Below are 20991 nucleotides of genomic sequence, written 5' to 3'. Positions count from 1 at the left end.
CACCCCTCACCATATCTCTTTATAAAATATCTCATGAGTTCATACTCATACTTCCTATTCAAGGGTCCTGGATGATAGAATTGGCATATCTAGAATTTCACAATTATTTATTTCCTGGTCCTATGTTAGATATATGAGTTTCAAAATGATGACATTGATTCTACCACCACTAATAGAATCACTAAGAAAAGTCCAAAAGTTTTGCTTATGCTCTTTCCATTCTCCTTCTATTCCAAGAGCTATAGCCTATCTGCATTGCTCCCTTTAATCCTCATTTAGTTTTGGTAGTACAAGTAACTACACTTCTAATGTTTGCCACTGTTCTAAGGTTGATGTTTCTCTAGACATTTTGATGCCTGAAACATAGTTTCTAATAGATCCCTTGGAAGAACTCATAGGAACTGTGTTCTTCGAGTTCTTTCCTGTCTGTAATGGTTTCTCAATAGTCTTTATACTTGAAAGTCAGCTGTGCTGGATATAAAATCACTGGCTCACATTTTTTTCCCTGAAGTATCTTCTGTTGCTCTGTTTTCTTATGACATAAAGCATTACTGTTGACAAGCTGATAATTATATATATAATTTTACTCCCCTTAGATGTCTCTTGCTCTTTTTTCCTAGATACCCAGAAGATTTTTTTTTTTAAAGATTGTATTTATTTATTTGGCAGACAGAGATCACATGTAGGCAGAGAGGCAGGCAGAGAGAGAGAGAGGAGGAAGCAGGCTCCCTGCTGAGCAGGAGCCTGATGTGGGGCTCGATCCCAGGACCCTGGGATCATGACCTGAGCCAAAGGCAGAGGCTTTAACCCACTGAGCCACCCAGGCGCCCCACCCAGAAGATTTTTTATTCTCTTTCTTTAAAGTTCAGTAATTTTATGAGAATATCATAATGTTGGTCACTTTAAGTCACTATTCTTAGATATAGAAAGTGCTCTCTCAGTGTGTAGTTTCAAATTTCTTGATTTCAGGAAAGTTTTAGAGAATTATAGTTTTCAGTATTTGTTCTGTTTCCTTTCTTTGGATTTATTCTCTCAGGGACTTCCACTATTTTTATGTTGGATAGTCTTTGGGTATCATCAGTATTGTTACTTGGTCATGTATCTCTTTTTATCTTTTTTTAAAATTTCTTTTTGATTTTAAATTTTTTCATTTTCCCTTTCTGTTTCTTTTAAGATATTATCTGTTGTGTTTATTGCTCCTATGTTCTTTCTAGTTTCATACTCATTTTTTCAAAAATTGTTCTTTTATATCTAATATCTCCTGATGACTAACACCTCATTTCTGAGTTTTTTCTTTCTAAATCTGATTTGTGTTGTTCTTATCTCGTGTGATTTTCTTCATGTCTTTTAGATTCTAGTTACAATTTAATCTGTTGTGTGGCCATGTCTTCCTACCGTGCCCCGTGTCTGAAGCAAGGCTCTTCTCCCCCCTTATTCTCTTTTTTTCTTATGGTAATTTTGTGTGGGATTTCACCTTCACATCTTTCTTTTCCTCATTTTTATGTGAAACAAATTTTTCCTGAACTTTAAGAAGAAGGTGTTGTTTAGTGTAACTTCTTTCAATTTGCAGAGATGGCTCTTCTATTGTTTTCTTGTAGTGTAAAAAAAAATCATGACTTGCTCTCTGAAATTTATTGGCTCTGTCCTCCGTGCCTACTTTTATTGGGACTTCCTCTTTCCTTTCTTCCCTACTATCACTATTCTGGTTAGCTTTTATTCCATGACTAGAAGTTTCAAATGTCTGTGTGTCAGCCCCATCCTGGAAGGGAGTTCTGCTTGATTAGTTTTGAGACTTCATGTGTTTCAGACCCTATTGCGATCCCTTGTACTCAACCAATGTTAGGCTGAGCCAAAACTTTTGTTTGTTTGTTTGTTTGTTTTTGTTTTTGACTGGTGTTTGCAAATAGTCCTATTTCATCAAATTTTTGTTGTTATTTTGGGGTGTCCTGTTCTCAGTTTGGTCAGATTGCCTGTGCTTTGCCTGTACTTTCTCCCACATAGAAGCTGATACCATGTATATTTGGTATCATGAGGGTGCTTCATCCCCACTCATTTGTGTTTGGGGCTGCTGGTGGTAGCTCCAAACAGCTTTCTGTTAAATGCTGTTAATGGGTCTTTGCTATCTAGTTGCTTTGTCTGTTTCTATTGGAGATTTGGAAAGATTGGAAAGCCATGCCACTCCTGCCTCCATGCTGAAAAACCTTTTCATCTTTTTTTTTTTTTAAAGATTTTATTTATTAATTTGACAGAGAGAAATTACAAGTAGATGGAGAGGCAGGCAGAGAGAGAGAGATAGGGAAGCAGGCTCCCTGCTGAGCAGAGAGCCTGACGCGGGACTCGATTCCAGGACCCTGAGATCATGACCTGAGCTGAAGGCAGCGGCTTAACCCACTGAGCCACCCAGGCGCCCCCAAACCTTTTCATCTTTAAGCAAAGGAATCCATAGTTGTATTTTTTTAACCAGAACTTTTTTTTAGTCCATTGAACATATGGTTTACTTGATAAAGATTCTATTTACATACAACCAGTAGGAAACTCATCTATTATGTAAAGTCGCATACAGCCAAAATGTTAGTGAGGTTCCTGCTGTGCAAACAAAACAAAACCATGAAGCTATTGGATGTTTGATCTTGGGATGATGACTTTACTTCCTAGGGCTTCCTCGTGCCCATTTGTAAAATGAAAGGGCTGGGCTAGATATGTTCTTAATTCTTTTTATTAGCATTTGCTAGTAGTCAACATTATCAGACTCTTTTTTTTTTAAGATTTTATTTATTTGACAGATATCACAATTAGGCAGAGAGGCAGGTAGAGAGAGAGAGGAAGGGAAGCAGGCTCCCCGCTGAGCGGAGACCCTCCCCCCCCAATGCGGACCTCGATCCCCGGACCCTAAGATCATGACCTGAGCCGAAGACAGAGGCTTTAATCCACTGAGCCACCCAGGCGCCCCAACATTATCAGACTCTTGAGTGTGGTTTGTATTGAAATGGAAATTAAAATAAACAAAAAATAGAGAATCTCCAGAAGAAGCCATCTCTTGAAGTGGCCAAGGAACTAACCCATTCAGATTGGTACAGAGATGGTTATTGAGCTGTGGTCAAATTATAGACTGGTAGTGATCCTTTCTTTTAAGATGTAAAACTCTCGGAATTACCTTCAGCTCTTCCTTACTCACTGAACGACTTCAGTTTAACAGTCTTCTCTGGAATACCTGGGCCTCTGCTGAGTAAGATGTCACCCGTTGTGCTTAGGAATCAAAGCCAACAGTCCGTGTTTACTAAACCTGAGATCTCCTTGTGTATCATGCAGTATAAATTTCCTACCAGCCCTAAAGGACAGAATCGGAGTTCTCACTGGTTTCTCAGTAGAAGTACCTGGTGGCTTTTAAAATTACTAATGATCTGGCACTTACCCAGATGAATTGAACCAAGATTTCTGGGCATGACTCAAGCATGGATATTAAAAAAAAAATTCCCAGCTGGTACCAGGAGTGTTGAGAACTACCAGGATGGATATTGCAATATCCTTGCTTTAAAAAGGATAGATTGAATTGATTGCCTAAGATCTAAGGTTACATAGCACCCACCTAAGTGGCAGAGCCAGGATGTAGGGAAAGGTCTGTCTAAGGCCAAAGTACGTGGCATCCTCACTTGCAGCCTGAGCCAGGTCCTCGGTAAGTGAGTTTCATGAGGGCAAACCCATGCCTATCTAATTTCCTATTGCATTGCCAGTGTTTAGCCAGTGCCAGGCACATGGTGTGGGTACCTAATATAACTATTGGGGAAGGCATGAATGAATGAAGTACATAGGGAATTTCACAATGACTGTTCCTTGACAACATCCCTGGGACCCTACAAGAATGTGCAGGGTCTTTTGTCCCATTCCAATGCCACTGGCTGCATTGTCTGAGCATTTGTCTGAGTGTCCCCTAACAGAGCAGCTCAGTTAGCTCTCCAGCTCCACCTGCTGATGCTTCAAACACAGTTGGGCTCTCCAACTTCCCGTTGGAGGAAATATGGAAAAATCTACTCTAAGAAGCCCTGTGAAATCAATCATTTGAAAAGACATTTTGATTCTTCTCCATAGAATCAGACCTAGGGATGTTTGCTACTCCCTGCCTTTGAGTATCTGCTCCCTTAAATGAAAGCTTTCACAGTCTGCGCTCTTCTTCTGAGGACAGAGGAGGAGAAAGAATCAAATGACTAAGGCTGTCCCTGTGCTCTGACTCTAGCATCTTGATAGAACTTTTTTATTTTTTAACTTTTCATTGTATATTATGTAGTGTATATACACATATTACACATGGATATGACACAGTGTGTGTATTTTGCCATTGCCTTTTGCAGTTTAGACATGCAACATCAAGCCCCATAGGTGATCCTTAATAAGGTGAGCAATTACGTGTCCCTACGTGTGTTCAGCACAGCCTGGGAAGGGAGTGTTGAGTGGGAATGCATTGTTACAGGGAGGCTTCAGTGTCTCAGTTGCTGCTGTCCTATGAGTGGCTGCTCATTTAAGAGAGTAGCCTGGGAATCCTCAGGACAAGGAAATTTTAGCTCAGGCTACCAAGAACCTTCCTGTTTTGTCTCCAGCCATCGCAAGAGTTGTCAGCTTGAGCCACAGCCATGGCCGTGAGCTGAGTGGCATTCTGCTTATGGTTCACATATTCACAGGGTGACTGCCATCTTTCCTGCACTCCCATCCTCAGGGAGTTTATAAGCCAAATATCAGGGTTGAGCACTGGTTTAGGATATGACTGAGTATGTTCAATTTTCAACCCAGGACAGGTTGGTCTCATTCACTGATGTGTGTGTCCAACTCCATGAAAATTATTCAAAAACATTTTCAATTCCTAGAAGGCCTTCACAGTTTTCTCAGAATTTCTCCCTTTCCCCCTTTTTATGGGAGGGTATATTCCAGTTCTCTGAGTCCTGAAGGGGAGTTCAAGTTTTTCAGATCAAATATTATTTAAAAAACATTTTGGAGTGGAAATAATTTAATTTTTATTAACATATAATTTATTATTTGTTTCCGGAGTATAGGTCTGTGATTCATCAGTCTTACACAATTCATAGCACTCACCATAGCACAGAAATAATTTTAGAATTAATTAAACCTCAGTTAAATCTCCCCTTCTTGATTATTTCTGAAACTTAGTAAGTGGGGATAATACCACTTGTTTTTAGGCTGTGTAATTATAGACCTAGAATATAAATACTCGTCCCCCTTTCTTCTGTGTTGCATCTCCATGAGAGCACATTTTATGTTATTAGAACTTGGCAGAGTGCTTAGCTCTCAATGAAATTGAATACATCAGGCAGGCCATCATCTGGGAACAAAATGATAAGGGATTTTTATTAGCTATATTTACAAAAATTTGAAATTTTGCTTTTAGCCTGCTTTTTGATACTTGTTACTGTCACTTAATTTGTGGTAGCCTTTCTTTGTCTTTGCTCTCTGAGTGCAAATAAAAGCCTTCCCTGAGTGATTCAGTACCTGGTGGTTGAATGAGTAATCCGGAAGAGGGCCTGCCTTAGCCTGACTTTGCATTTTCTCTTCCAGCTCTATTTCATTGAGGTGCTGTGAAGGGGTGGCAAGTGAGACAAGTGGAGGGCCCCTGACTAAAATATGTTGGAGTGTGGAGATTTATTTTCTTCACTTTAATGTAATAAACCCCCTCAGGGCCTGAGTTAGCATCATCATTTTTCCTTAGTCTGCTCTCTGAAGGCTGCCAACCCTACGTGAAGAGATTGATGCCTCCTTTACTATAAATAATCGGGATGAAGGCATTTATCAGGGATTCTTCAAAATTTGCTGGCCTTAGAACTTCTCCCCCCTAGGCTTGGAACTCAAAAGCCCTAGAGCTCATAAAGACTGAATATAAGAGAATCTGGTCCTGAAGCGAGAAAGACAGTAAGTGCTCTGTAACGTCTCTCTGTGCTGGGATTGGCTGTACAGATTATATTATGTGATTTGAAGTCCTTGCTTAGCTAACAGAGAAGGGAGTTGCTATGAGGGGGTGGTGGAGTATGGAGCTAGAGGAGAAGTAGGGAGGTGGACAAAAAAAGATGGGCCACTGTAATAGGAGCAGCTTAGTACACCATACCCATGCAGTCCAGGACAGCTGGTGGGACTGTGACCGTGGTCGGTTTTTGTAAATCAATCTCTCGAGGCATGGTCTGCACAAGTCTCTGTGAAAAAAGCCCTCGCCTTCCAGAATGCTGGGCTACTTGTACTTCTCTGTCTTTGGCTAGATATTCCCTAAGAACTAGAGCAATATTACTCCCCCTTACCACGCCCCACCCGGAACCTAAGGACGCCCGTTTCTCACTCTTTCCTCTTCTCTGCCTCTCTTCTCAGTTCTTCTCCAACTGGAAGGTCACTGTGGGAGACATGAACTTGTGTCTCCCAGATCCCCTTTGAGGGAAGATTGCTGCCCCAGCCCTGAGGGTGCTGTCAGTGGATGGCCTCTACCTCTCAGATCCTTGAGTGGAAGCCTGAGCTGCAGAGAGCCGCCTCATCTGCCATCATGCTGTTCCCAGGGCAGACCACATCGAAATAAAGGAGGGCTGTAGAAGCCCAGACATTTTGTTCTGACATAGACAACTCTGTTGGGAACTACTCATTTCAGAGCTTCTCACTGGTTTGGCTACAGCTTCGTTCATCTGCTCCCAAGTTCAAATTCTTCCTCCCCCAAATCCTACTTCTTCCTTTTCCTCTTACAGATGCTGAGCCCCAGTAAACATCTTGTATCCCAACTCCATCTCAGTGACAACTTCAGAGAAGCCCACATGTGAGGGGCTCTAACCTGCCTGATAGTTCTATGCTCAGAACTCCAAACTTTATTCTAGGTGTATAAACAAGTGAGTTTTAGATTTTATTTTATTTTATTTTATTTTTTTGAAGATTTTATTTATATCTGACAGAGATCACAAGTAGGCAGAGAGCAGGCAGAGAGAGAGAGGAGGAAGCAGGCTCCCTGCTAAGCAGAGAGCCTTATGCTGTGCTCGATCCCAGGACCCTGGGATCATGACCTGAGCCAAAGGCAGAGGCTTTAACCCACTGAGCCACCCAGGCGCCCCGAGTTTTAGATTTTAGAAAATGCTTTTTTTCTTTCAACATATCTTGGGTTTCAAAAATGTTGTCTCTGGACAAAAAACAAAAAAACAGAATGAGCTTGAAACTCAATGTTGAGGAATGACTCCTTATGAATGCCATCAATTCCATGGATGGGTAGTCGGTCACAGGGCAAGAAGAAATGGGGGAAAAGAAAGAATTGGAAAGTATCATTATATCCCTATTACATGACTTTGTAAACTGTAGAGCACTGGATAAAACTTGATGGTTGTGGCTCTTTTCATGGATGAGGGCTATCCCTTTCACCATGTTGCAGTCCACTGAATAACTGGGCTGGCCTCAGCCAATCTGGTTGTTCTCAGATACTTCAGAAGGTGATTTAGACAGGAGGAAACAGTGGTTATGATGGCAGAAATGGCTTTAATCAAGTTAGGATATTTTAATTTCAGCTGCTGTGTCTATTGTCTATCACGCTTTTTACTCTCCTTTTGCTCATGTGCTTATTTTGTGCTCTGGCTGATCCCTCTAATCTGGAGATTTTCAGACTTTCCTCCTAGATACATAGGGAGTGAGAGGTTCATTGTTGGAGGGCTGTCTCTCCTGCGCCTTGTGTGCTTAAACTTTTGAATGTGACTTGTGCAGCCGTCCATTTGTCCTGCATGTGGACTCATGTCCGTGGGAGGTATGACCTGGGAGAACCCCAAAGAACAGCAGCCTTGGATTCCCTTCACAAGGAATTTCACTGCAACATTTAAGATTCACTCAGCACCCACTTAGGAGACTTGGCTTTCTTTGAGGCAAGGTCACAGAGAGAAACAGAAATAGGGCTGCCCTGCAGGTAAAGTCTCTTTTTTTGTGCCTGAGAGACTAAAATAGAGCTCAGAATTTCTAACCAAGTCTCAGGATTCTTCTTCTCTTTCTTTAAGACTCATGGTTTTCTTTAAAAAAAAAAAAAAAAAATCATAGGGGCACCTGGGTGGCTCAGTAGGTTAAGCCTCTGCCTTCGGCTCAGGTCACGATCTCAGGGTCCTAGGATCAAGCCCCGCATTAGGCTCTCTGCTCAGCAGGGAGTCTGCTTCCCCTTCTCTCTCTGCCTGCCTCTCTGTCTACTTGTGATCTCTCTTTCTCTGTGTCAAATAAATAAATAAAATCTTTTTAAAAAATCATAAAAGTCATTTGGTACTTCCTCATGGCCAAGTAGAGGTTGTGTTAAAAAAAAAATTGATGACAAAAATAGCTTTTATTGAGCATCTACTATGATCCATGCACTGTTCTAAGCTTTTCTAGTTATTACTATATTCTTCCAATAACTGTAAAAGAAAGTTGATACTATATTTCCATTTTGTCATGAAGAAAGAGAGACAAAGGAAAAAGGCATCCATCCATTCTGGTTCATTTCTTAATTGTTCATAAGAAGTTGCTAGCTATGTTTTCTTTTCTTTCTTTTTTTTTTTGTGGGGAAGGGTGCAGGTAATCTCCTTATTCTATACACAACTATGTTTTCTTTTCAGTTACTCAATAACTATTCACTGAGCACCTGTTGTGGGTCAGGTGCAATGCCAGCACTGGAGGATAGAGTGCTGGATAAAGCGGACAGGGTCTCTGCACTGTTGGAAGTCAGAGACGGTCAGATCATCTGGTTTTTCAGGGGCAATACCTGCATATCAAGGTTTTTGGCTGGGGAATCCACCTCTAACCCTCTGCTTGTTGTCCAGTTTTTCTTAAAGGCTAAGCTGAGAAAAAGCAGGTTTCTGGAAAATTTCTAAAGAATGTATTATATGCAGCCCATTTTCCTCCCAAATTCCCAGTCTTAGTGAATGAGATCACCCTTTTGGCATCCTTGACTACTTGTCCTACTTTTCCCACCCCCTACCATATCTCTCAGTCTGTGGGTCCAGCTATTTCTTTCTCCTAAACATCTTTGGGTCACCATGCTTCTCTCCATGTCCACTGTTCCATCATTTGTTCCCCAGAATTCTTCTGACAGGGTGTCATGTCTCTTGCCCCCCTAAGCCCACTGTCCTTGTGAGTCAAGCAGACAGTTGAATACAGGAGTATGAACTCAGAGGTGCATCCTGATAGAAGAGGAGGAGCCAGCAAACGAGTTTCAGCAAGTAGGTTGCTGAGTGGGAAGAAAGCCAAAGAGTGGTGGTATTGCTAGAGTGGAAGATGGGTGGGTTTCACGGAGGGACTGGTTAGAGGTTAAGGTGAAATACAGAACAGTCCAGTATATTTGGCAGCACAGAGATCAAAGATGACCTTAACAGAAAAGTTTCATTAGAGTCCTATGGGTAAATAAAATGGGAGTAACCTTGAGAAGGAAAGAAGTAGGGTTTATTTTTTTAAAACCTTATTTATTTATTTACTTATTTATTGTTAATCTATGTGAAACAGAAATTGAGGAGAATATTGGGTAGGGGATTCGTGTTTTTGTTTATTGTTTGTTTGTTTTGTTTTTTTTACCATGGGAAATTCTTTTTTTTTTTTTTTTTAAAGATTTTATTTATTTATTTGACAGACAGAAATCACATGTAGACGGAGAGGCAGGCAGAGAGAGAGGAGGAAGCAGGCTCCCCGCTGAGCAGAGAGCCGGATGTGGGACTCGATCCCAGGACACTGGGATCATGACCTGAGCCAAAGGCAGCGGCTTAACCCACTGAGCCACCCAGGCGCCCCTTACCATGGGAAATTCTATAGCATGCTTACGCATTGGTGGAATGATCCAGTAACAAGCAAGAGTGAAAGTACAGCAAACATAAGGGAATCCTTGAGAAGGTGCTGAGGATGAGGGCCCCAGACCTCCAGAGGTTGCAGACGGGCCATTGTTGGAGGAGATTTGCTTCCTCCCGTGAAACAAGAGAAATGGGGTAGAAACAGGTAGAGGTGAGGCAGATTCACAGATATAGCAGAGAGGAAAAGTAGGAATTCTTCCCTGATGGTGTCTATCTTTTAATCAGAGCATTAAAAAAATCATGTTTAATTCATATTTAAAGAAGGTTTGAGAAAAGAGACTGTAGAAGGTATAAACTAATCATAACAAGATTAGAAAAGCTAATTTACTGAGGAAACAGAAGAGGAGTGTTGAGGGTTTTATTTAGGTTTCTGGTCATGAATTTAGAGTGAACCTGGTTTGCTGTATTTCATGCATGTGTTTTTCCTCCAGGAGTATTACGTCATTTAAGTATAGGCGTGGATAAACTGGAGTCCACCAGGCTTGGCTTTATTCCAGGCAAGTGTGACAGAAGAGAGAGGTTTAAAGGAGGAGAGGAAACTTTCTTTCAAGGAGGCGATAATAATTATAGAGCCCGTAATGTAAATGATTCAGAAGGATAATAGAAAGAGGGGACTGACTGACTGATGGATAATGGGAAGGTGGCTGATGGTTTGTAGATAGCAGAGAGGTTAAAGAATCATGTTGGTGAGGACAAGCTAGGGGAGGAGGTGTGGGTTAGAGACTGGCTTTCGTGAAACAAAGTTGGAGGTGGTGTGCTGCAGCAGTAACACAGGAGTGGGTGACAGTGAGACTAGCTTAACAGTAATAGGGTGGAGGGAAATGCAATTGGAGATGAGAACATTAGGGAGCTAAAATTCAGTGGTTTATATTTTATCTCATTTTGAACACATCTTAATGTTTTGTGGTGGTTGGTCTATCTTTCCAACAGGTATGTTGTTCTCTGAAGGAAGGAACTACATTTGTCTTGTCACTGCTTTCTCCCTCATGCCCAGCACAGTACCTGACCCATAAAATACTCAATAAATATTTACTGAATGGGCAAAGAGTTCTATTCTTTTAAAAATTCTAGAAGTTGTTTCTGAATTGAGAGCTGCACCCTAGGACAATTGTGTTGACTCCTTATGGACCTCTTTCTGTGAGCTGCCTTGTCAGTAATGACGTTTACTGCTTCTATGGAAGCCCTCCTGTCTAATTCTCCCTGGTGTTTAATATAGGGCTTGCTGAGGAAGTAATTCACTCCCTTACACAGTATTCCCTTCATTAGGACCCACGAGGGAAACTTTTCTAAGATTTCATTGCTTGGAAGACCTGTGGCTCTCTTAAGTGAACTGACACTTTGTGTGCCTTGTAAGCAAATATGTACTCCTCTTTGCTTTGCCCATTACAGTCAGATTTGTGGCTCAGGCTCAACTTAGCAATTATGCAGAAAAATATGGTATCAATTTCTTAGGACTAATTTTACCCTTTGCTTTATCTGGTTCTCTTTTCCTGGTTTCCTCAAGTCGGTGATTTCTTCTCATGTTTCATTTCTATTCTAGAATATTTCTTGAATATGTAAAGCTAAAGTGTATTTCCCCAAGGTTCAGCTGGATGGATTTTATCTTGACCACTTCGACTGGTACATGCTTCTGGTGATCAGGTTAAAAGTGAGCCTGTTATTTCATAACCTATAATAGTAAAGATTTAACTTACAACGATTTATAAACAATACACATTTCTCAGAATTTATTGACCTTATCTTTTTGAGTTAAGTTCAGAATTTCTACATAAAATGTTAAACATGTCACCTATTTGGGGCTTAATAACAAGCACAAAATTGCTTACAAAGAGTAAACACATTTTTGAGCATTTATCAATTAAATCAAAAGCTCCTATCTGAGCCTTTATTAATTTAATTAAAGAATCTTATGAATTTTTTGAGCATATATTTGCTTAATCAAATAATTGAAGAAGTGCAAAAAGAACTAAGTCATGACTAAGGACTTTGGGAATCTTATTAGAAATGCAAATGCAATAATAAGGCAGAGATCAAGATGACAAATATGGACGAAGGCCACTGAAGACCGAGAAGGATAACTGGAAATAAGAGCACATAAGAAACTCTATAGGACCAGCCACAGAGGAATACTGGACACAAAAATCTACACATGAAAGAAAATGAAAAGGAAAAACAGGAAACATGTCACAGCTGTGAGCTTTGCAATACACGATATTGGAGAGTCATTAAATACACTGAGAGAATACATAAATACTGTCATTATGGGAAAGTTTATTCCAGAACACAAGCTGAGATACCTACTATATTTTACAAGAGTTGCTTTCTGCAGATGGAAATGTGGAACCCACAGGGTAGAGAAGGATACACAAGTACAGCTCAGCAATGGTGCCTATACCAGTGAGGCCAAGACCAGACCACCATTTGTAATTTGGTTGGAGACGACTGTAACCTTCTTCCTGTAAAGTTTGATCAGTGGTTTCATTAAGTATTGTATCTGAGAAGAATGAGATTGTTGATTGTGTTGGCCGTGAAATAGATGCATAGGAAAATAAAATACATCAATATTTTATCAACAAGTGTAAAAACATTCCAGAATGGTATAAGTTATGTTGGGATAGCAACTTTTACATATTTTTGTAAGCTACTTTGCATCCTTTCTTGGGAGAAGCAGGGCTGTTCATTAAAGAATGTAAAACCAGACTATATAAAGTTATATTTTCAGTATTGAATTTAAAAAATGACTCTGGGAGTAGAATGTTTATTACTAATATTATTAGATCTATTAACTATCATACATGGTGTGCTTCTATGTGCTAAGCAAAGGCTAAACATTTTTTTTTGTCTTACTCATTTAATCCTGATTTTAATCTGTATTACAGATTACAGGAATGTAATCTGATTGTAATCTGATTACAGGAATGATCAGGATTCTCATTTATGCATACAGCAAATATGTATTGAGTTCCTACTATGTGCTGGCAACTTTTCTCATAAGTCAGACAAAAACCTTCCTTTCATGTGTTTCCTTACCAAAAGAAGACAATAAATACAGAATCTAACAGAATACCAATAGTAATAAATATCTAAATGTTGGGAGAAATGTAAAGCTAGACAAGGAGATGGAGAGGGACAAGGGGTACATTTTCAAAGAGTGGTCAGGGAAGGCCCCTCTGCTGAGGTGACATTTGGGAAGAAACCTGCATATGGTGAGAAAGTCAGTCATTTCATAAACACCAAATTCTGGGCTAATTCTACCAGAGCCTCAAGGATAGTTTTGAAAGTAAAATCTCAACTCCTGGAATTCTATCTTCCAAAGTCAGGGCTTCCACTGCTGTTTGGTGGCAGCCCTGCTGTGGTCACAGCAGTGGGGCTTGGCTTCAGTTTCATGGCAAAAAGATAAACATGTCTTTGATGAAAACAGATTTGAAAACCAGCTGGGATCTGTCCTGCCATGTGAAAATAGTGAGAGGGGAGTGTCTTTGGGAGCTGTGTTGTGTTGTGTCGGCACTTCTAAAGCATTACTTGATGAGGTACCTGCAGAATGTTCACATTGCTTGAGGGTAATTCCTGTTGTGTCCTGCACCCAAGTCCTACAGGATCAAGTTGATAGAGTGAAAACACATTTGCTTCTTTTAACCTCCTCTCACTAGTTTCCCCTGCCATATTATAGTGGCTGCTAGAAGGGGATGCAAAGACTGTCCTATTTACACTTCACAACCCACCTTTGTTCATCTAGAATTCCTGTCACCAATTCTTCTCTTCCTGATCCCCTCAATACAGAGAATGGACAGTCCCTGGCTGGTCCCATGGTACTGTGTATATTGACTGTGTTTAATCACCTTCTTTCCCAGGGTAGGAATGAGCCCTGGTGGTAGTGTTTGTTCATGAGAAGGAGGGGAGAGCATACTGTTGGTGGGAGCCTGGGCTGAGGTAAGTCCCCAAGGAAAGCCTGGTCCCTAAATATGCAAAATAACAGTCTTTGAGTTGATGTAGATTTGAATAAACCTCTGAAGTTGTTGGAGAGGTCATAGAAGGGCTCAGTAGAATTCTAGACTGCTTGTTCATTTGCTCACATGTACATTTTCCACGTACTTATTAGGCACCTTCCATAACCACAGCACTGTTCTTATCCTGGAAGGTGGTCTCATGGGATGGACAGATTTGAACAAGACCATTGCATTTAGTATTACAAGTGGTGCAAAAGAGGTACACATGGGGTGATGTCAGAAACACAAAAAGTGACTGCTGGGAAGTTCAGAGTAGCTTCAGAGGATGTGTTCTTGGGGGTGGACCTTAGTGGAGAAGGAGAATTTGCCAGAGAAGGAAAGAAAGAAGATAGAGGGGATAGATAGATAGATCTTTCTAAGATAGAGGAGATGGCATGGCCAAAGGCAGAATTCAGAAGTGGCCTGGCTGAATCAGGAAACAACAATGGGACATGAGATGCCTCTGCAGGGAACCAGAGGAGGGATGGCTGGAGGGGAAGCTGGCTGGCCCAGATGCAGGGCCTTCTCTTCCCAGCCAGGGAGCTTAGGCCTTTTTCTCTCCCTCTGTGGAGTGGAACCGTAAGTTTTGGGAACATTTTATGGATAAAAACCTTGATGCCCAGAGGGCTAATGATGTTGAACATCTTTTCCTGTGTCTGTCAGCCATTTATATGTCTTCTTTGGAGAAGTGTCTGTTCATGTCTTTTGCCCATTTTCAAACCACATTGAGACAACACCTTACACCAGTTAGAATGACAAAAATTAACAAGGCTGGAAACAACAAATATTGGAGAGGATGTGGAGAAAGGGGAACTGGAACTCTCTTACACTCTTGGGAATGCAAACTGGCACAGCCACTCTGGAAAACAGTATGGAATTTCCTCAAAAAGTTAAAAATAGAGCTACCCTATGACCCAGCAATTGTACTACTGGGTATTTACCCCAAAGATACAGATGTAGTGAAAAGAAGGGGCACTTGCACCCCAGTGTTCATAGCAGCAATGTCCACAATATCCCAACTGTGGAAGGAGCCAAGATGCCCTTCAACACACGAATGGATAAGGAAGATGTGGTTGATATATACAATAGACTATTATTCAGCCATCAAAAACGATGATTACCCATGCATCGACATGGATGGAACTGGACGGGATTATGCTAAGTGAAATAAGTCAAGCAGAGAAACACAATTATCATATGGTTTCACTCATATGTGGTTCCACATATGGTATATGTATATATAGTATAAGGAATAGCACGGAGGACATGAGGGGAAAACTGAAGTGGGAGGAGTTGGACGGGGAGACGAACCATGAGAGACTCTGGATTCTGGGAAACAATCTGAGGGTTTCAGAGGGAAGGGGGGTCGTGGGATGGGGTATCCTGGTGTTGGATTTTAAGGAGGGCATATATTGTAATAAGCACTGGGTATTATATGCAAATAATCAATCATGGAACACTACATCAAAAACTAATGATGTACTGTTTCGTGACTAGCATAACATTAAAAAAAAAAAGAACCTGACACTCAGCTGGTGACTTGATTAAACTAGATATTTAAAAATAGAATATGTTTAGGAGTTATTGCTAAATGAGAAATTCCTGAAGATTTTTGTTTTGTTTGCACATGTATGTATCATTTATGCATGATTTCTCTCCCTTAGCTATGCTTGTGTGCAAGTGATGGACAATGTGTCATAAGGGCTGTGGATTCTTACAGTCATGAAAAGTTGGTTCTGTCAATGAGTTTACTGCACAGCATGAAGACTGATGCTTTGGACGCTCACCCACACCATGCAGGTGGGAGTATAAATTGGAACAGCATTTCTGAAGGGCAATTTGGCAGTGTGCATCAAAACAACCTATGCAATCTACACAGCATTGACCTCAAACTCCTTTTTAAAGAATTTATCCTAGAGGAATGACCAGAGATGCATCTAGAGTATTTATTCTTGGTAGCATTTTTTATGATGTCAAAAAATGAGATCACCTACATTTTCTAATAAAATAATTACAGTATAATGGAGAGCACTGTTGATGTTAAAGGGATTAAACAGAAGTTTATTTGTTTTTATGGAAATGTGTTCCTAAGTGAAAAATACAGTTTGTAAAATAATATGTACAATGACTCCAATCTTGTAAAAATTAGATGTATAGTCTACTTATGTGTATGTATAAAAAAAGTCCAAAAAATTATATACAAAGATGTTAATAGTGGTAGTAGGATAATAAGTAATTCTCAAGTCTTACTACTGGTTTATCTATATGATTTCTAGGGTTTTTTGTTTGTTTAACAATAGACATGTATTACTCTATAGCTTGTGCAATATAATTAATTTCCCCACGTGTGTGCACACTGGCTGGTTGACTGTTTACCACACCTTTTAAAAATTCTTCTGTTATTCCATCCAGGACTGTTTGGCCAACAACTCAGGAACATGAAAAAAAAAAAAAGTCTGGGGATCATATATTATGTTTGGAAAACTTCTGCCTTGTGTAGGCCATGTCTGTGATCAGAAAGATAAGCTAGGCTTATCTCCATTCCTTTCTGGAAAGGATATATCTTTAGATTAAACATTGCTGGCAAACTTCCAGAATTTCCATTTCCTTAGTAACTGAGCAGGGTAATAAATTGGATAAAAGCATCTGCTATTTTTCAAGTCATCTGTATTGTACAAAAGTCTCACCTAGACACCTGGATTCTTTTTAAAAAACCATGACTTTCTTTTTTCTTTAAATGAACATATAATGTATTATTTGTTTCAGGGGTACAGGTCTGTGATTCATCAGTCTTACACAACTCACAGCACTCACCATAGCACATACCCTTCCCAATGTCCATCACTCAGCCAACCCATCCCTCCCATCCCCCTCCCCTCCAGCAACCCTATTTGTTTCCTGAGATTAAGAGTATCGTATGGTTTGTCACCCTGTCTGGTTTCATTTTGTTTCATTTTTCCCTCCCTTCCCCTATGACCCTCTGTCTTGTTTCTCAAATTCCTCATAGCAGTGAGATCATATGATAATTATCTTTCTCTGATTGACTTATTTTGCTTAGCATAATACCCTCTAGTTCCATCCACATTGTTGCAAATGGCAAGATTTCAGTTTTTTGATGGCTGCATAGTATTGCATTGTATGTATATACCACATCTTCTTCTTTTTTTTTTTAAAGAGAGCATGAGAGGGGAAGAAGTCAGAGGGAGAAGCAGACTCTCCAAGGAGCAGGGAGCCTGATGTGGGACTCGATCCCAGGACTCTGGGATCATGACCTGAGCTGAAGGCAGTCGCTTAACCAACTGAGCCACCCAGGCGCCCTATACCACATCTTCTTTATCCATTCATCTGTTGATGGACATCTAGGTCCTTTCCATAGTTTGACTATTGTGGACATTGGTGCTATAAACACTGGGGTGCACGTGCCCCTTCAGATCACTACATTTGTATCTTTGGGGTAAATACCCAGTAGTGCAATTGCTGAATTGTAGGGTAGCTCTATTTTCAACTTTTTGAGGAACCTCCATACTATTTTCCAGAGTGGCTGCACCAGCGTGCATTCCCACCACCAGTGAAACAGGATTCCCCTTTCTCCGCATCCTCACCAACACCTGTTGTTTCCTGACTTGTTCATTTTAGCCATTCTGACTGGTGTGAGTTGGTATCTCATGGTGGTTTTGATTTGTATTTCCCTGATGCCAAGTGATGTTGAGCACTTTTTCGTGTGTCTGTTGGCCATTTGGATGTCTTCTTTGCAGAAGTGTCCATTAATGTCTTCTGCCCATTTCTTGATTGGATTTTCTGCCATTTCTTGATTGGATTCTTCATTGGGTGTTGAATTGGGTAAGTACTTTATAGATTTTTGACACTATCCCTTTATCTGATATGTCATTTGCAAATATCTTTTCCCATTTTTTCGGGTGTCTTTTGGTTTTGTTGACTTTCCTTTGCTGTGCAACAGCTTTTGATCTTGATAAAGTCCCAATAGTTCATTTTTGCCCTTGCTTCCTTTACCTTTGGTGATGTTTCTAGGAAGAAGTTGCTGTGGCTGAGGTTGAAGAGGTTGCTGCCTGTGTTCTCCTCAAGGATTTTGATGGATTCCTGTCTCACAATGAGGTCTTTCATCCATTTGAGTCTATTTTGGGGTGTAAGAAAATGGTCCAGTTTTATTCTTCTGCCTGTGGCTGTCCAATTTTCCCAACACTATTTGTTGAAAAGACTGTCTTTTTTTCCCATTGGACATTCTTTCCTGCTTTGTCAAAGATTACTTGTCCATAGAATTAGTCCATTCCTGGGCTCTCTGTTCTGTTCCATTGATTTGTGTGTCTGTTTTGTGCCAGTGCCATACTGTCTTGATGATTATAGCTTTATATTAGAGCTTGAAGTCTGGAATTGTAATGCTACCAACTTTGGTTTTCTGTTTTCAACATTCCTCCAGCTTATGGGGTCTTTTCTGGTTCCATATAAATTTTAGGAGTATTTGTTCCATTTCTTTGAAAAAAGTTGATGGTATTTTGATAGGGATTGTATTAAATGTATAGATTGCTCTAGGAAACACATTTTCACAATACTTGTAAAATATTTGTGAAATATCCATGAACATGGAATGTTTTTTCCATTTCTTTGTGTCTTCCTCAATTTCTTTCATGAGTACTCTATAGTTTTCTGAGTACAGATTCTTTGTCTCTTTGGTTAGATTTATTCCTAGGTATCTTATGGTTTTGGGTGCAATTGTAAATGGGATCGACTCCTTAATTTCTCTTTTTAATTTCTCTTTCTTCTGTCTTGCTGGTGTATAGCAATGCACCTGCTTTCTGTGCATTGATTTTATATCCTGACACTTAATTGAATTCCTGTTAAGTTCTAGCAGTTTTGGTATGGAGTCTTTTGGGTTTTCCACAAAAAGTATCATATCATCTGCAAAGAGTGAGAGTTTGACTCCTTCTTTGCTGATTCAGATGCCTTTTATTTCTTTTTGTTGTCTGATTGCTGAGGCTAGAACTTCTAGTACTATGTAGAATAGCAGTGGTGATAGTGAACATCCCTGCCACGTTCCTGACTTTAGGGGAAAAGCTCTCAGTTTTTCCCCATTGAGAATGATATGTGCTGTGGGTTTTTCATAGATGGTTTTGATGATATTCAGGTATGTACCCTCTGTGCCTACCCTGTAAAGAGTTTTGATGAAGAAAGGATGCTGTACTTTGTCAAATGCTTTTTCAGCGTCTATTGAGAGTATCGTATGGTTCTTGTTCTTTTATTAATGCATTGTATCACATTGATTGATTTATGGATGTTGAACCAACCTTGCAGCCCAGGAATAAATCCCACTTGATCGTGGTGAATAATCCTTTTAGTGTACCTTGGAATCCTATTGACTAGAATTTTGGTCAGAATTTGTGCATCCATGTTCATCAGGGATATTGGTCTGTAATTCTCCTTTTTGATGGTGTCTTTGTCTGGTTTTGGGATCAAAGTCATGCTGCCCTCAAAAAATGAGTTTGGAAGTTTTCCTTCCATTTCTATTTTTTGGAGCAGATTCAGGAGAATAGGTAAAATCTAATTAGTCTGATACAAGAATTGCTACCCCAGCTTTCTTTTTATGTCCATTGACATGGTAAATTGTTCTCTACTCCATCACTTTAAATCTGAAGGTGTCTTTGGGTCTAAAATGAGTTTCGGGCAGTCAGCATATCAATGGGTCTTGTGTTTTTTTTTTTTTTTTTTCTTTAATCCATTCTGATACCCTGTGTCTTTTGATTGGGGTATTTAGCCCATTTACATTCAGGGTAACTACTGAAAGGTGTGAATTTAGTGTCACTGTATTGCCTGTAAGGTGATTGTTATTGTATATTGTCTCTTTTCTTTCTGGTCTGTTACTTTTAGGCTCTCTCTTTGCTTAGAGCACCCCTTTCAATATTTCCTGTAGGGCTGGTTTGGTGTTTGCAAATTCTTTTAGTTTTTGTTTGTCCCGGAAGCTTTTTATCTCTCCTATTTTCAATGCCAGCCTAACTGGATGTAGTATTCTTGGCTGCATTTTTTTTTTTTTTCTCTCATTTAGTGCTCTGAATATATCATGCCAGTCCTTTCTGGCCTGCCAGGTCTCTGTGGATAGGTCTCCTGCCAGTCTAATATTTCTGTCATTGTATATTACAGATTTCTTGTCCTGAGCTGCTTTCCAGATTTTCTTGTTGTCTCTGAGACTTGTAAGTTTTACTATTAGATTACAGGGTGTTGACCTATTTTTATTGATTTTATTTTATTGATTTTTTTGATATTGATATTTATTTTATTGATTTTTATTGATTTCTGTGCCTCCTGGATTTTGATGCCTGTTTCCTTCCCCAAATTAGGGAAGTTCTCTACTATAATTTGCTCTAGTATACCTTTTGCCCCCGCTTCTTCTCCTGGGATCCCAGTTATTCTTACATTTCTTCATCTTACGGTATCTCTTATCTCTTGAATTCTCTCCTTGTGATCCAGTAGTTGTTTATCTCTCTTTCTCAGCTTCTTTATTCTCCATCATTTGGTCTTATATATCACTAATTCTCTCTTCTCCCTCATTTCTTCTAGCAGTAAGGGACTCCATTTTTTATTGCATCTTATTAATAGCTTTTTTTATTTCAACTTGATTAGATTTTAGTTCTTTTACTTCTCCAGAAAGGGATTTTATTTATCCAGAAAAGAATTCTCTAGTATCATCCATGCTTTTTTCAAGTGCAGTTAGCATCATTATAATTGTCATTCTGAACTCTAGTTCTGATATTTTACTAATGTCCGTATTGATTAGGTCCCAGCAGTCGGTACTGACTCTTGTTCTTTTTCTTGAGGTGAGTTTTTCCTCCTCGCCATTTTGTCCAGAGAAGAACAGATGAATGAGAGAAGAAAATGCGAAAAGGGTAACAACGGTTCCAGAAAAATATACACTAACCAAATCAGAAGAGACACAAAACTGGGGGAAGAAAGAAAAAAAAAAATGAATAGGCCGGTGAATAGAACAGAGCCACACATTTGATTTGGGGTGTATTTTGGTCTGTTAGAAGAAACTGCCTCCCAAAATTTTAAAGAAAGAAAAACTTATATATATACAAAAATAAGGGTAAACATGATGAAGTGATGGACTATGACTGTAAAGATGAAATTAAAAAAAAATTTTAAAAAAGAATAAAAGGAAAAAACAAAAAAGGAGAGAATGTGATCAG

This window comes from Mustela erminea, chromosome 5, assembly GCF_009829155.1.
Source record: "Mustela erminea isolate mMusErm1 chromosome 5, mMusErm1.Pri, whole genome shotgun sequence".
NCBI lineage: Eukaryota > Metazoa > Chordata > Mammalia > Carnivora > Mustelidae > Mustela > Mustela erminea.
This window is presented reverse-complemented; position numbering follows the sequence as displayed.